Genomic DNA, 18,234 nt, shown 5'->3' on the forward strand with positions numbered 1-18,234 from the left:
ATGGTGAATCGCAAAGGAAGTGGCTGGTCTGCAGAGACAGGTCGAGGATATAGAATCAGTGCGTAGTGGGAATGTCCGTGTTACTGATAAGTCGCATATATGTACAGTATTTAATAATCAGTTTCTGAATATAGCAGGTGAACTAAATAGAAACCTAGTCCCAACAGGGAATCATATAGCGCTCGTAGAAAAAACTGTTCCGAGACTGTTACCTGAAATGCTCCTCCATGATGCTGACAAGAGGGAGATTGAGTTAATAACTGAATCACTAAAGACCAAGAACTCTCATCGATATGACGGGGTATCTAGCAGAATACTGAAGTATAGTTCTATGTATGTTAGCCCAGTACTTAGCCATATCTGTAACTTTTCATTTTGGAGTGGTCGGTTTTCTGACAGATTAAAGTACTCGGTAGTGAAGCCACTTTATAAAAAGGGAGACAGGGATAATATTGACGATTATAGACCTATTTCTATGCCATCGGTGTTTGCTAAAGTTATCGAGAGGGTTGTAAATACAAGGTTACTGGAGCATTTAAATTCACATAATTAGCTGTCACATGTACAGTTTGGTTTTAGAAACGGTTTAACAACTGAAATGCTATATTTTCTTTTCTCTGTGAGGTTTTGGACGGATTAAATAAAAGGTTGCGAAGGCTTTTGACTGTGTTGACCACAAAATATTACTGTAGAAGTTGGACCATTATGGAGTAAGGGGCGTAGCTTACAATTGGTTCGCCTCTTACTTTAAAAACAGAAAGCAGAAGGTAATTCTCCGCAATGTTGAGAGTGGTAGTGATGTTCAGTCCCAATGGGGCACTGTTAAGTGGGGCGTTCCCCAAGGGTCGGTGCTGGGGCCACTGCTGTTTGTTATTTATATAAATGATATGCCTTCTAGTATTACAGGTGATTAATAAATATTTCTGTTTGCTGATGACACCAGCTTGGTAGTGAAGGATCTTGTGTGTAATATTGAAACAGTATCAAATAATGTAGTTCATGAAATAAGTTCGTGTCTTGTGGAAAATAATTTGATGCTTAATCACAGTAAGACTCAGTTTTTACAGTTTCTAACTCACAATTTAACAAGAACCGATATTTTGATCAGACAGAATGGGCATATTATAAGCGAGACGGAACAGTTCAAGTTCCTAGGCGTTCGGATAGATAGTAAGCTGTTGTGGAAAGCCCATGTTCAGGATATTGTTCAGAAACTAAATGCTACTTTATTTACCATTAGAACAGTATCCGAAATGAGTGACAGTTCAACACGAAAAGTAGTCTACTTCGCATATTTTCATACGCTTATGTCATATGGTATTATTTGTTGGGGTAATTCTTCTGATTCAAAAAGGGTATTTTTGGCTCAAAAACGGGCTGTTCGAGCTATGTGTGGTGTAAGTTCGAGACCCTCTTGTCGACTCCTATTCAATAGTCTGGGAATTCTGACATTGCCCTCACAGTATATAGTTTCTTTAATGTCGTTTGTTGTTAGCAATATTAGCTTATTCCCAAGAGTTCGCAGCTTTCACTCAGTTAATACTACACAGAAATCAAATCTGCATGTGGAATGCACTTCATTGACTCTTGTGCAGAAAGGAGTGCAGTATTCTGCTGCATCCATTTTCAATAAGCTACCACAAGAACTAAAAAATCTTAGCAATAGCCCAAACACTGAAGAGTTGCCTCATGGCTCACTCCTTCTATTCTGTCGAGGAGCTCCTGGAAGAGCTGAAAAATTAAGCAAATTCCAGTGTTACATTTGTTGATTTTCTTTATTTAAACTTATGAATGGTCGCCTGAATATGTTTCTTATATTTCATTTTATCTGTTTCTACTATCGTGTTACAATTTCATGTATTGACTCGTTCCATGACCATGGAGATTTCTCGTTAATTTGGTCCCACGGAACAATAAATAAATAAATAAATAAATAAATAAATAAATAAAACGTAAACATGACGCAAATCGTTCCTGGTAAATGTTAAGTCAGAATTTATGCACAACTAAGAACTTTTACACAATCATTTCTTCAAATTTACCAGTGACCTTTGACTCACATACTTCCATCAGTCTTATAAGTATCCCTAAACCTCCCACCCACTCTACCAAACAGCGTCACATACATTATCGGAGAAGGTCACCTTGACATCACGACTGATTGAATACAAACAGTAAGTTCACATCGGCACTTAAACGTACATAAACTCTTCATAAATGAGATACCTGTATCGGACAGTGAGCTATATTATGACGCACAACCTGTGTCAGACGCTGCCTTGAAGACAATGATCTACAGAAGCCAGAACTTTCACTGGGACTCGAACCCTCGTGTGCAGTCTAATCTCCCAGGCTCTCTGCAGCCCTGCACTTTATCACCACCACGGGTCTATTTGCTGGTATGCAGCCACCTTTCCATGTTGTGGCGCTTGACCTAAGGTCTCTCCAGCTCTGCGCAGATGGATCCGGGCGCAGCCAGCCGTAGGCGCTCATCATATGGCGTGGGTCGTCCTACCGTCACTAGGCCGTCTTCATCGGGACGACACGAAGCGCCACGACTGGGTCTGCTACAGGCCCGCTTATGCGAGATGTCTACGGGGTTTGACGCAGCATCAGCAGGTGCTCGGTATGCGCTGTGAGGACACATGCACTGGGAGACTCTGCGGCGTCTTATTTATCGCACTTGCTGAGATCCCAGAGATCAACACCTTTGGCTAAAGAAACATAATATGTGTAAACAACAAACAATAAATGACATTTGTAACTACAGAGTGCCGTCTTATTCTTCTGCATCCACTGTCATCTCTGGTAGCAAATCTTTCTTTCGCCCACTGCAAGCCATTCCTAGTCCCCATTCGGTGTAAGAGGGAGGGAGGGGGTGGGGGTTGCTGGAGAATCGCCGCAAACAGTAACATCTGCAAATAGTAGCTTGGACCTTAATATAAATTACTCATGGGATTTCCTTCGTCACTGGGTTTGACATCCCTCCACGTTATCCACAGATACTATTGCAGTACATGGTAAAGAGGTGAGAGATGAACCGTGCAGCCGGCCTGAGTGGCCGAGCGGTTCTAGGCGCTACAGTCTGGAGCCGCCCGACTGCTAGGGTCGCAGGTTCGAATCCTGCCTGGGGCATGGATGTGTGTGATGTCCTTAGGTTAGTTAGGTTTAAGTAGTTCTAAGTTCTAGGGGACTGATGACCTCAGATGATAAGTCCCATAGTGTTCAGAGCCATTTGAACCATTTGAACCGTGCAATTTATCAAGACACTGCGTTTGTGCACCGAGCTGCACGCCGCAATGTGCTGGGTATGCCGCCTTGAGGGCATTACGTCAACTAGTGATGACAGGTTCCTCGGACCGCAAGGGTAACCATTGGTCCCCTGAAAATGTAGGTAATTTTTAAGGATATGCCAGAATAGCCATAGCTCCCTCTTTAATATCAGTTTTATAGAGCAGAATGAATGTTTTAGGATAATTATGAATGACACGAGTCCATGTATGTTAGTAGTTAAGCGTAGGTATCACGCAGGATTTATGGTTCAAATGGCTCTGAGCACTATGGGACTCAACTGCTGAGGTTATTAGTCCCCTAGAACTTAGAACTAGTTAAACCTAACTAACCTAAGGACATCACAAACATCCATGCCCGAGGCAGGATTCGAACCTGCGACCGAAGCGGTCTCGCGGTTCCAGACTGCAGCGCCTTTAACCGCACGGCCACTTCGGCCGGCGCAGGATTTATGGTCAGAGCTACTGAATCTAACTTAGAAACACCAGGACATGTAATCTGGGGCTAACGTTACCGCCAGAGAAAATAGTTAACAGGTTCAAATGGTTCAAATGACTCTGAGCACTATGGGACTTAACTTCTGAGGTCATCAGTCCCCTAGAACTTAGAACTACTTAAACCTAACTAACCTAAGGACGCCGCACACATCTGTGCCCGATGCAGGATTCGAACCTGCGATCGTAGCGGTCGTGCGGTGCCAAACTGTAGCGCGTAGAACCGCTCGGGCACTCCGGCCGGCAGTTAACAGGTACTGCTGATTTCAATAAGAAATGCGCGAGTCGCCGGTAAATTTTCAGTTTCCTTACATTATGAGTTTTAGCTAGATGGTAATAATCTGTGATTTTGAAATACTGTCATAATTACATCATTGAAACATGGTTGGTCTGCCGGCCGTAGTGGCCGAGCGGTTCTAGGCGCTACAGTCTGGAACCGCGAGACCGCTACGGTCACAGGTTCGAATCCTGCCTCGGGCATGGTTGTGTGCGACGTCCTTAGGATAATTAGGTTCAAATGGTTCAAATGGCTCTGAGCACTATGGGACTCAACTGCTGTGGTCATCAGTCCCCTAGAACTTAGAACTACTTAAACCTAACTAACCTAAGGACATCACACACAGCCATGCCCGAGGCAGGATTCGAACCTGCGACCGTAGCAGTCGCACGGTTCCGGACTGCGCGCCTAGAACCGCGAGACCACCGCGGCCGGCAGGATAATTAGGTTTAAGTAGTTCTAAGTTGTAGGGGACTCATGACCACAGCAGTTAAGTCCCATAGTGCCCAGAGCCATGGTTGGTCTCTGCCGTTTTCTGATTACTTCACATAGTACGTTTTTACCCACAGCGCGGTTTATTACGGGTCAGTATTTAACATGAGCCAAGGTGGCGCCGTGGGAGGATGCTGGACGTATATTCGGAAGAGCAGCGGATCGAATTCCCGTCCCGGCATCTACAATTAGGTTTCCCGTGATTTCCCTTAATAGCTTTGGGTAAATACCGGAATGGTTCCTTTGAAATAGCACGACCGATAACCTTTCCCATAATTTCCAAATCACACTTACGATCCGTCTCAAATTACCTCGACGTCGACGGGACGTTAAACTCTAATCTTCCTGCCTACCTAGAATTTTAGCCAAAGCTTTGGTACTTTTGTCAGATGCGAACAAAATAACTTAAGCTCTTCTTTAAAGCAGGTTTTTAGTAACTGTCTATCCTTTCTACCAAACTAAAATTCTCTCCTAATTTCCTTGACTTTTTTTATGACCATCGTCACTATGATGGTCACTAATTCCTGCCCCTGTGGTGGCATTCATTGAAAATTTAGGTGGCACTGTAACCTAGAAGTTAAAATTATTGTTTTACATGTGGCCTCCAGACTGAATAATCACGGATGGCGTTGACAATGCGTTCAGCAGCACGTAGCAACATTGTTCGCCTTTATCCCCGGTAATCTTCGAGTAGTTTGGTCAATCGATACACTCAAGTTAAAAAAAATGTCTGGTTACTGCCGTATGACGTACTAATTTCCATGTTATTGAGCTTATACAGACTGGAACCGCGCGACCGCCACGGTCGCAGGTTTGAATCCTGCGTCGGGCATGGATGTGTGTGATGTCCTTAGGTTAGTTACGTTTAAGTAGTTCTAAGTTCTAGGGGACTGATGACCTCAGAAGCTAAGTCCCATAGTGCTCAGAGCCATTTGAAACTTTTTTATTTATTTATTTATTTATTTTTGAGCTTACAATATCGTTGAATATCTCTACAATCGACGTGTCTGAATCTGGCTGCAGTTGGAAGTATCTGATTATTATTCAAGCCTATCAGCGCCAGTTACTTATCTGTCACTAATTATCCCGTCCTTCCTTTCCATCCGGTTAGTCTTATCCACATGAGTTTGCAGTCTGTTTCATTTTCGACCTCAATAGATCTGATATTGCTAATACCGTACTAATCAGATTCTCACATACCTCTGTTAAACCACGGAAACTGTATCCTCGATTCTTATTTAGAACTATATTTGAATTTTTGACTTAGTGTCAAAACAGCAATTTCCAAATTGAATATCATTTATATATTTCGCATCACAGCTTGATACTTGTTACTGTACTGTGTTATTAGTAGTTTGTGTTGTTGGCAGGATACCTTTCCGCAAGCTGCACGGCCATGGTCACGTAGCATGAACTCGTAGGACTGTTTTCGTATGTGATTGTCTGCCTGTGTGTAGGACAGTGTTGAATAGTCCTTAACCAATAGTTAACTCTTTAGCTTTCGCGTATGAGCTGATTTGGCGTTAATCACGGTTTACAGAACACTATGTTCGTCTTTCAATTACTTATTTTTATTCATTGTAGTCTGTCGTTTTAGCAGTGACAGTTTTGCACTCTCTGCTCCGTCACTGTCATACAGCTGAATGTTTTGTTAATATTATCGTCATTTAGTTCGTAGTAACCTAGATTCGTTAATTATTTTGCGCTATGTACCTGTGAGTAGGTAAGTCGGATAGGAACTGTGCTTGTTGTGCGTGCTGACAGGAGGTACTGGCTGCTGAGGAGCGAGCGCTAGAATCCTCATTGGTCATCAGGTTTCAGACTGTTATCTTCGAAAGCAACTGGCGTGCTGGGGCTGTCAGGTGTCGGGCGCTGTCGGTTACCACTGATGACTCTGGGAACTTCTGATTATGGAGCCTTCCGATGTCGCTGGGCCCTCTGATGTCGCTGGGGATCTTTGAGGTCACTGGGGCGCTCGGACGCCGTTGATGCGCTCCAGTGTCACTGGGCCCCTCTGAACTCACTGGGGTCTTCTGATGCATCTGACCAGGCCGAATGAATGATGGAGAGTGACTGGGCCACGAATGTCTTAGCGAAAGACTTCAGATGGCCAGTTTATTTTTTGACTGCTTTAATTAATATAACCAGGATACATGTTTGACCTAAGCGCACCAATTCTGCAATTTCACCGAGTTTAGGTGCGACTGATAAGGACGTCAACTCGTACTCGAGAGGACTGGAACACTGGTTCCTACCTGACCAGAGATTTTGGTTTCTTGTATTACACTCGCTTATCCAACATCTGCACTGATCTCAGTGTCGGATGGAGGTTAATCGTCAACTTTCTTCTCTTCCGTGATGATAATTGTTGTGTGCTGTCCTTAGGTTAGTTAGGTTTAAGTAGTTCTAAGTTCTAGGGGACTTATGACCAAAGATGTTAAGTCCCATAGTGCTCAGAGCCATTTGAACCATTTGATAATTGTTGTCACTGAACAGCAGTGCTCTAAGTGTCAGCTATCGCACATGTTGTCTTCTTTTCTGGTTCTTCGTCCATCCAGATGGGGAATTTCCTGCTGTAACGTAGTTTCTTAGTAACTATACAACAGAATATAAAAGAGGAAAAAGCAGAAATGACTTTGTAGCTGGTACAGAAATGTTCAGCTCTTCAAGAAAATTATCGCTATCATTTGTCGATACAGTACACAACCTTTTCTTAGGTCTCACTCGTTCTGTTGTGCAATACTTACGTAAGTTGGCTGGCTTCAGTTGAAAGTATAAGTACATGACTGACAAAATAGGGCAAACATCTGAATCACTGTTTTTGGTAAGACTTAAAACGTGCGAATCAGTACCCATACACAGGATAAATATCAACTTATTACCACCTTCATAAATGATCAATTACACTAGATTCACATTCAACTCCTCAGTCACTATAATGCCGTTCTCACCAGGTGTCCTTAAACCACCAGGGGCGAATGCCCCCTTCATAGTTCCTCAGAAAGGTCACGAACGTCTCCATGTGAGTTAGTGCTCCGTCTGTATGACGTCGAGGACTTTCCCACTTTGGACGGTACCCATAAAGGGTGGCCATCGCCGACCGAATGTGCACACGCAACAGGCTAGGTAGGGTTGTGCGGGTGCAGTGCGGTGCAGGCTGCGCGAGCGCGTGCGCGGTGCGGCCTGCGCCATGCGCCATGCGCCATGCGCCATGTGCAGCCGAGGCGGACCGCCGACCGCCGACCGCCGAGCGCGACCGGCGCTCAGTGCGTCCCCGGCTGTCGACCGCGCCGCTCGTCCAGGTACGCTCCACGCCGCGCGTCCGTCGCACCACCTGCGCTACACTTTTCCCACTTACGCTCTTTTGCAGGCGCGTTCTTTTCCACAGTGTAATATTTTTTCTAAGCGTTCGCAAGGACGAGAATTCCATTATAATCATTTACTGTGTTTTTATCTCTCTATTTTACATTATTTAAGCAATATTTCTATTCTTAACGTGTCATCCTACGTAGTATATAAAATTTCATAGCGTCGTGTGAAAAGTGTAATAATACTATATTTTTTATTAGCACCTACAGAGAGCTAAACATTTTCTACATTAATTCAGTTATATTTGTGGCAAAACATCCTGTTGTGTACTTTAACTGTAAAGTGCTATTCATTCTTACTAATGTCTTCGGGAAACATATCTCGAGTTATTTTTGACGTAAAACTCGGTGAGATTCTGTATTATCAGCACATGAGTACAGTTTTATAAAATTATGGAATGGAAGCGGCGCTAGAATCGAAAATTAATTGGCAGTCGTCGCATGAAGTCATATGATGTGTGATGATGTTCCTTAATTACCCATGTAATCGCTAATTGTTTAATAAACCATAAATAAATACCGTTGATACGCGAACAACGCTTTTCGAAACAATTATTTCCAGTTCGAATTATATGGCTTTTATAAAGGTTTGTGTGCAGCGTGTATTTTCCTTTCACGGCTCAAATGCGTTACCACTGTTCGCACTTAAGGTCCATATTTATCATTCACCAAAATGTAGTCGGCAAATGAGATAGTCAAAACGCGTGTTTTACTTATAGCCAAAATATCTGTTTTCTTCAGTAAAGCATCTTTCAGAAACCTACTCGTCCCTAACGATGAGTTGTTACATCTGGGATGTGATAAATTATTTTTATTTATAGCTATATACTACACAATTACCTCCATAAACTATGTCCCTAATAAAGTAGATGGATTTGGAGGAACTTAGTCTTTGAAATTCATTTTTCTTGGCAGCTTGCTTTCGACGCGAAAAGAAGTTGTGTCGCCGTTAGCGTTCGCAGGACGCCAGTGATTGAGGCGTTGCGTCCAGGTGTTATACCTGTAGCTGAGGCGGCCGTCGCCTTAACACGGCACGTGTCCCTTCCCAGCCGCATCCTGCGTTTTCCGTCTCACGTTATTAGCCCATCCTTGTTTCTCACCAGAAGAAAGTAAACGTCACAGTCGTCACGAACACTAGACAAATTTTATAGCTGTCCCTAGTTTACACTAGATATAAAGTCTACCTTGTCCATTTACGTACTGACATAACTGCTACTCTCTCGCTCAGAAAATTAGTGACTGGTAGTTTAAGTAACGTTTATTTCAATCTACTTAGCATCACTGTAGTTTCTGTAATGTTTACGTTCAAATTTTCGAAGACACTTTCATGAAGTGATGAAAACATTAGACCTCCTAAGTATTGGTAACATTCCATCCTCCCAACAAGCATTTCTCTCCTTGAAATAAGTTCTGTCACCTATAATATATGAATTTACCACTATCGTTGTTGCATATTTGAAATAAATAATAAACGTCTTTGTGCCTACTACGGTAGGAGCATTAACTACAGCGTGCAGAGTGTTGTGAGAAAAAAAAGTACTTTTCATAGCAAATGTAAATATTGTTACAACTATAAAATGTTTTGTTACTGCTGACAACAATTAATCTTCCGAAGAGCATGAATGTAACCGCTAACCTATGATTACACGCGATGTAAAGCTATTTCCAGCAGCCCATATTTTGGAGACCATTTTTCCTATTACAAATTTTGTTTCGATTTACGAAGGTTGCTGACGTAGCGGTTTTTGATTTAGCATTAAAATCAATCTTTCTCAAAGTCTTTTATTTCAGCGAACTCCATTGATCACTAAATTTTAATAATGACTTCTTCTTCATAAACTGTTTTCCTTTTCTTTACCCTCATATGATGAACGAATTGTTATTTATCAGAGATTGTAGGACAGTCTTAACATTTGAGGGTATTAATTCGTCTACCATACTTTCTCAAGGGATCTTTTAGTGTTACTCCAAGCATTGTGACTGAGCAGTAGTCGAAAGCCTGAGAACTTGCTCATTCCGAAAATTTATAGGCAAAAATGACAGTCTTTAAAAATTTGAAATTCTTATTATTTAAAATATATCTTTGTGTCCCCGGAATTTTTCTTCTTACGAAGTATTGACCAATCCCACAGAACTTCAAGAGAAACTTACAGTCACTGACAGCATATTGTGTATTATAGCTGAAGCCGATATACTGTGAATAATCAAATCTTACGGTTTTCTGTATTTTCAATAAGTATTCTCGTTTAGGTATTTCAGATGAAGACGTTGTTTGATTGTATTGTTATTGTTATTATTATTACTATTATTATTATTATTAATTGCAGATCATGTAAAAAGTATGATGCAGTACAGTGTTGGTCAGCATCAAGATGTTTCGGGACTCATTCGAAATCAGTCTCAGATTTTATTATGAAAATTTTCCAACAGTACTGTCGAGCATTTAAAATAACTACTGAGTATGCTGTGCGACCGGAGGCTGCTTTTCTACGAACCACTGGAATTTTTGCTCTAGAAGTACTATGATATTTTCTTAAAGTAGGAGAGCTTCTTACCGAATTAATGTGTCCGCAAGTCTTGAATTAATACAATAGTAAACTTGTCTCGACAATAAAAATCGTGCTGAGGGACGGCAAGAAACCAACTCCCCATTACTGACTCAATAACTTAGACGAAAATGCTTCACTTTTATGCCCCGAAGTGTATTCTCCTTTAAAGAGACTGAAGGGCAGAACAGTAGTTAAGCAGGGGTGCTGTCCGTCCTCTGCTTTTGCAATTATAATGTAAAAACAGAAGAGGACAAAGAGGCAACTTATTTACTCGATAATGACAGGAAAGTGGAAGCCAGCGGTAATCGACAGTGGTAAAGGAGTGTCTCGGAGTCGAGATTTATGGGCGCAGTGAAACCGATGCAAGCGCGTCCGGCGCGGAAATGGAGAGCGGCGTCCTCAAACAGCGCCGGCATTCGTGGCGTCTCCGGCGCTTCCGCGCGTCTCGTATGAATAATAGCGGCTGTCAGCCGCCTTGCACAGCGCAGAATGCAACCAGCGCTAAATTAAGCCCGCCGGCCGTTGTTAACAGAAATCTGCCTACACGCCTCGTGCCGCTGTTTCTAACTACTACTGCGGGTAGAAGAAGCAGAAGTAGAAGAGCAGCTTGCAAGAAAGCACTGCGCTCTCCGAGTGGCGTAACTGCACGAGAAAAATGTTGGCACACGTCGTGCACGTCAGCAGAGATAATACAGGAAGACGAAATGCTGCGGGGTTGAGCGAAGGATGAAACATGAAGAATAACAGTGCTCTCTTTAAGTATCTCTTAGTGAATCCACCATACCTCCTGGAGTTATTTTTCATACTGATAAGACCGAATACGAAATGAGACGGTTATCAAACATTAGGGAGGTTTTTGTATGGAGTACTTAATTCTACGCACATACTACAGCGACATGTAGATGGTAAACAATACATAATGATTTGAATCTGGTGACAAACAGTTCCCGTGTTGGAGAAACGAACGTTTGAAACAATGTACTGTACTATCTCGCGCGTGGTGAGTGTAAGGATTATAATCTACATTACTAAACGGATAACCAGCGTCATGGTCCCAGTTGCAGATTGCCTCTCTAACGTCGTCTAGGAGCAACAAAATTTTATTTTCAATATTTCATACAGTTACTGATCGGATTTAAAAGTTTGAAATGCTGTCATAATCAACTTATTACGTGCTGTAATCTTATGTCAGAGGTTCAACACTCTGAGGCAAGTGTTACAGCTAGAAACTGTGTGAATATATTGAGGCTGCGTAACCCACGCAGTACTTGAGAATGAGAGAATTTAGTGCTTGTAACGAAGTTTACACATAATTTCAAACTTTTACCAACCCTTTTCGCTTAGACACCATCACAAAAACGCGGAAAAAACTATTTTTCCCTTACTACATTATCGCTGTTCTCGTAGTAAAACTGCATCATCCGGCATGACGTTTTAATTTATTACTTGTTTCCTACAAACTCTATTCGCTACATATTTTTCATACAGTATCCACATATGCCACTGAACGTAGCTGCAAAATTATATCATTGCACGACTCATAGTGTGGGAGATAAGAAGTTTTATACGTGGGAATTTGATTCTTTAAAGTTGAGAGTCACCAGCAGCTAACTAAAATGGTGAAAATGACCAGTGCACAGTTACGCGATAATCGTATAGAGATCATGGGTCAAGTTGTACAGTCGGTGATATTTTTCCATTGATTGTCTACATTTTGCTAAACAATTAAATCAGTTAACGTTACACGTTATTGATGAGAAGGTTCGTAACAGTCGTAATAGTACGTGAATCCGTCACCATAGAGAGCATGTAGATTTTTCCAGTTCCCAGATTCTTAGTAAATTACTATCCCTCTTCCACGCAATAGACGTAGAAAAGTGGAACACACTGTGTTACACATTTCTTCCTATAGCAAGAAGACAGTATGGATCGAAATGTCTTTTTCAATTGGAACCGTTATTTGCTCTGTGGCCTGCAACAGCTTACACACGTGCTTAGGGGATTTAGATCCCATCAGCCCCTGTGATGAGAGAGACATCTCTTATTCGTTGTCAACACCTCCATCTGTTGGCTCGTTTGTCTGTCGACAATTACTTCGTTGCTGAGGGACCCCTCGCGTGGAGACTGAGTAATGAGCTATCTGATGGCACGAATACTTAATCTAAATACCCTTTCAATCAGTTTTACAACTTAATGATCTTGCTTAATGGTTTTCGACGCACTGAAATGTGGTTCCAGATCGCTTATTAAGCATAGATCCCAGCCACCTCTTTGAAGTGTGAAATCATGTACCTAGGAGTAACATTTTTAAAGAGCACATATCATAGTGTCTCATATCTATATTTATTTTGGTAATAACTACGTGTGCCAACCTTGCAGCTCTCTGGAGCAAGATAAGTACACCATTATTCAATCTAAGCTTGCAATTCGAAGTGCCTTGGCTACAGTGTGCTTTTAAACTAAGTCTTTAAGTTTCTGCTATTAATTTTGATCCCGTAATCATTCAGCATTTACCATGCTTTCAAACATGAATGAATATTTCGTAAAATTTCTTAACAATTGTACTACCTAATTAACAGTAGTACTAGCTATTTCCATCACTTTCCTTATATCGATGTTGAGCCTCTTTGATTCCTCGTGTTTCTCATGAATCAGTGATCATAAGCTTGTTATTAGTCTTCACAGCTGTGCGGTTACGTGTATGCTTTGCGTAATTCAACGTCTTCAGATTTGTTTCCAGGCGTCGATCCCGTAAGATCATCTTGTTAGAGTATGTTACCAGTCAGGAAAGATGTAGAGTGAACGAACAGGTGTCTGGATCTTCGGCCACGTTTTGTTGGCCACTCGGGACGATGAGTACACTACCAATAAGGGAGGGTAGTGTCTTCCGCTATTGCCTAGGTTGTGCACTAAATATCATTTTCTACCAAGTCAATCTCAGAGCATCTGTCTTTTTTCTGCATCCCTTGTACCATTTCTACGATAGGAACAACTTTTTCGGTACGACAGTTGTTTTCATAGACCACATAATTTCGTTGAAATCCTCTGCCTGCTTTTCTGAGTGATAGCGTGTTCGCCTACCATGCAGCGGGTGTGGGTTCGATTCCCGGGCGGGTTGGAGATTATCTCTGTTCGTGGGCCGGGTGTTGTGCTATCGTCATCATCATTTCATACTTATCACCGGCACTCAAGTCGTCCAGTGCGGTGTCGACTGAAATAAGACTTGTAACTCGGCGGTCGAACTTCCCCGGATAGGCCTCACCGCCATCAATTTCACACGATCATTTCATATTTTTTTTCTTTGAAAGTTTACCAGAAGGTTGAAATTTGCAACTGTTCAGACTCAGTTGTTCTTCCCTGAATGGTAATAAAACGAGGGAAGGAGGTGGTAGGCAGTTGTAGACGTCCGTCTTGCGCTCGTTCAAGGTCGTTACGATGTCACTACAACGTCGCTCGTCAGGGGACCGCTCTCGTTGTCGGAAGGCATAAAGCTCCGTCGAGAGGCGTCCACGGGCAATCGATTCTGCGGGGATTTTCCTCGAGGGACATATTGGAAAGTTGCTTTAGGAGCCACAAAGGGTGACGTTCCGCTGAAGCCGCCAGAAGCTTCACGTAACACTACAGAGGGAGTGACGGAGATCACACGCCGCAGCTGCTTTACGAACGACGCTTGAGACCCGTTGTCGTGCTCCAACAACGAGTGGAAGAAATATTTTGAAGCTACACTGACTTCAAATGTTTCGAAACAAAGTTATTTGCAAAAATGTATTTGACGGGGCTATAGGGACTGTGAGAAGCACTTTCGATTACGTAACGTGAGTCCTCGTTAAAATTTTGTATTTCTGTTGAGAGTCGTAGGAAAAAAAAAATCAGTCCGCAGCTCGTGGTCGTGCGCTAGCGTTCTCGCTTCCCACGCCCGGGTTCCCGGGTTCGATTCCCGGCAGGGTCAGGGATTTTCTCTGCTTCGTGATGACTGGGTGTTGTGTGATGTCCTTAGATTAGTTAGGTTTAAGTAGTTCTACGTTCTAGGGGACTGATGACCATAGATGTTAAGTCCCATAGTGCTCAGAGCCATTTGAACCATTTGAAAAAATTCACGATTGAAAAACTGCAGCATTCATCAAGTATGTATATATTTCATAGTGATTTTACACTCATAATGAGCATTTGGTTTACTAGAATTTACAACTGCTCGAAAGATACTTCATTCTCTTCAGAAAGAAAATGGTTTCTAGTAAGAAATTCTCTGTTTTCTTCGAGGCTCTGCAATCAATATGGCAGCAATATTTATACCATGTTTCTCCTCAATTTTTTTTTATATTCCCGATTGTTCTTAAACTCGTCAAATAATTATATGTTCCGTAAACTGTTGTAATACGTTTTTATTCAAGAACACTGTTATATCGTTTTTCGTCCATTCCTATTTCTGCCCATTGTTGCAGGACATTTAAAGTAGGTAGGTGCGCGAAGATTTTAGGCCAATATACGATATTAAAAACATAGTGACAGTAAACGTGGAAGTTATTATTTTTATTTATTTTTTCAATCAACCCCTCACTTCTAAGGTGTTTGTGCTTAGAACTTTCTTTGTGAAAAGAACCGGCCGCAGAAGTATATGTTACCAGAGGTATTTGATGAAATACACAATGCCTTTTGTGGAAGCTTCATTTGAAACTTAGCCAAAGTCTCGCTTGTACATCTGTATCTTCGGTACACGCTATAAATGAAATTCACTGCCGCCTATCTTTGTGTTCGAGCTAATCTCAGGAGCTACTGTAGGGATCTCGATATAGTTTTCACTAACAGATATACAGATCTGCAAGGAAGGTTCGTGTGTATCACTACATATTAGCAACAACTCGTCTGGCCTTAGATCTTTAGTGCTACTCGTGAGAAACCGAGACGGGTCGCTAGTTTGAACTAAATGTATCGTCTTGTAAAAAGCAATTGAGGAACAGTTCTCCCTTCGCTTGCAGTGGTTTCGTACGTCCGGAACGGGAGGGAAAGGTGGAGAGGGTACATCACTGTCACCGATGAAATTAATAAAGAAAATGACACTGCACGCGATTCCTGTCTCAGCTCGTTCGCGTCGATTATTTCTACGTAATAGATTGAGTTTCTGAAGGATTAATCAAGTTGATTAGCCGAAACGACCATTTCGTTCAGATCTTTAGTTAAACGAAGCGGGACGGACGTCATATTTCATACAAGAGAGTACACTGCCGACTGGCAGAGCTTGGCAGAAAATTAATGAGCTGGAGGAAATTAAACTCGAGCTTTTTCTAAGTTTTTCATTCATTTAAACACCTCACTCACCTCTCACTTATTCAAAGAAATGGTGAAGGAAGGAAATAATTAACAAAGTTTATAGCTAAATATTTATTCAGTTATAACATACGCTGTCGGAAGATTGTGGCAATTACAAAACGTTTTAATATGCAGCATTTGCAAAATGACATCCGGTGGTCGTAGTGGCGGCTCTTTCCACGTAAATCACCGCAAAAATTTGCATTCTCTGTCACCGAGCTGGTCCTGCGTGCTCTAGAAATTCCAGTTTCACGTACCGAGCGGCAGGAATGCAACTTTTGAGGGAGCAGAAACATTGCCTTGCTTTACGCGCAAGAAACATGCTGACAGGAATGTCATTTTGCATATTTAGGTACTCTGTATTTCACACCAGTCGGTAGTAATTGTTTTCATGCCGCAATAAATACAAAACAGAGCAGAATAGTAGGACGTCAGTCTTCTATACAGAACATGAGAGGCAGCTACTCTCAAACAAAATTCCGGTGAATATCACAGATAATATTGTGTCCCTGCCCACAGACTCTTAGATTATTTTTGAGAATCTACCGCCAAGTACGTACGTTATAGAGGACAAAAGGAACTTGGAAAATTTCGCTATCTGAATTTCAAGGCAGAATGGTTTCTGTTATCGTTTAGATATTTTTGTAATTCATTTTAGCGTCTGGTATTTGTTTTACTGTGTTACTTCAAGAGATACCTCAGTAGGAGAAGGAAGATAGCGCCGAACTATTCGGTTCGGTTTCCCTCTGTGGCTAAGGGTGGGTTAATTTTCCAGCGCTTGTAGACGTATTTTGTCACCGGAAGATGGAAACACACGAAACGTCGTGGTTTACTGAAACCTCAGTCTACACCGTTCTGCAAGTCGCATGAAAGAGGATACCATACCATTCGAGAAATCCCACTGACACATCATGCTCACTGGTGCGAACATACCTTTGAAAAAAGGTCCATGCATCATTGCTACAAGCGTTAAAGCCTACCTTTCTTGTTGCCCCGAGGGTCTCCGCTGTCATGGGACAACGTATGGTACTAGAAACCTACTCGAAATTTAATTCTTTAGAGACTTTTAAAGCCTGTTTTAATGGCTTATTTTATAGAGTGTGGCAAATTTTCCGTATATTGAAATATACTATTTATGTTAATTTCAAACGTTTCCTTTAGTAATTATTGTATCACATATGTATTCATTTATTTATAATGATTCATTCGTTTTATTGCGGCTTTCCAAGCATTAGTGTTGATTTCTTAGATATTAGGAATGGGCATGTAAATGATCTTAGCGTAAATTTGTTGCCCACGGCCTTGCCGCAGTGGTAACACCGGTTCTCGTCAGAACACCGAAGTTAAGCGCTGTCGGGCTGGGCTAGCACTTAGATGGGTGACCATCCGGTCTCCCAAGTGCTGTTGGCAAGCGGGGTGCACTCAGGCCTCCTGAGGCAAACTGAGAAGTTACTTGATTGAGAAGTAGCGGCTCCGGTCTCGTAAACTGACATACGGTCGGGAGAGCGGTGTGCCGACCACATGCCCCTCCATATCCGCAGCCAGTGAAGCCTGTGGGCTGAGGATGACACGGCGGCCGGTCGGTACCGTTGGGTCTTCCAAAGTCTGTTCGGATGGAGTAAATTTGTTACTTGGCTGGTTTCTACGCTTTAAGAAACAGTGCGGGTAACTATGTACATGATGTACATAATCATATACTGTAACATATAACACCACCTATGTGTTTGCGTCAATTTCACAGGAGAACTGTTTATCTGCCCTCGTATTATTTAGATACCTGACGTCTCTCCATCATATTTTGCTTACTGTAGTCCTTTGCCAGCAGAGAGTGGAATTAATATATCTGTGTGGAAGATGGGAAAGTACAAATGTCTCGTCTCGTGTACTATTAGATCTTTACGACATTTAATTGTTTATATATTTCTTTGGGGTCTACCTGAAGAATCAGCATACCATACGCTGCGTAAATGTATTCTAAACCGTCTGAAAATGGCAAATATTTGTGTACAGAATATTAATTATGATATTATACTCCAAAAATCAGCTGTTTTAAAACTAGGACGTCTGTAGGAAAATGTCTTAGTAATATGTAAGCCGCGATATTGTTACACTGAAGAGAAGTTAATTATGTTTATCCTGACTGTGCTGTCACTTGAATGTAAAAGCTTTCAAGAGGTGTACATTTAAACACAGTTGTACAAATCCAGATGCTGCTGTGTTACGAGCACATTGTATTACATGACATCATATAATTTGTTAGCTTTTCTACGAAGGTTTGAATATTGCATTCAGATTTGTTTTTTACCTGACAACAGAGTACTAAATTTTGATTTTATTCGCAGTTAATCCCAACAGAATGTTGTATGACGTTACGTTAACGTCGGGTGTCATTTTTCTGTTAGTTATTTATTGGTGCAGGAGGAGCGGGAATTTTGTAGTCTCGAAAAGATGATGAT

The 18,234-nt window shown here is 41.8% G+C and overlaps 1 pseudogene; it reads left to right on the forward strand.

Moving 5' to 3' along the window:
- The first annotated feature begins 17,070 nt into the window (after positions 1 to 17,070).
- On the forward strand, positions 17,071 to 17,188 carry LOC126250206 (5S ribosomal RNA; annotated as a pseudogene).
- Positions 17,189 to 18,234: the final 1,046 nt, after the last annotated feature.

Source organism: Schistocerca nitens, chromosome 3 (genome assembly GCF_023898315.1).
Source record: "Schistocerca nitens isolate TAMUIC-IGC-003100 chromosome 3, iqSchNite1.1, whole genome shotgun sequence".
In the NCBI taxonomy this organism is placed as follows: Eukaryota; Metazoa; Arthropoda; class Insecta; order Orthoptera; family Acrididae; genus Schistocerca; species Schistocerca nitens.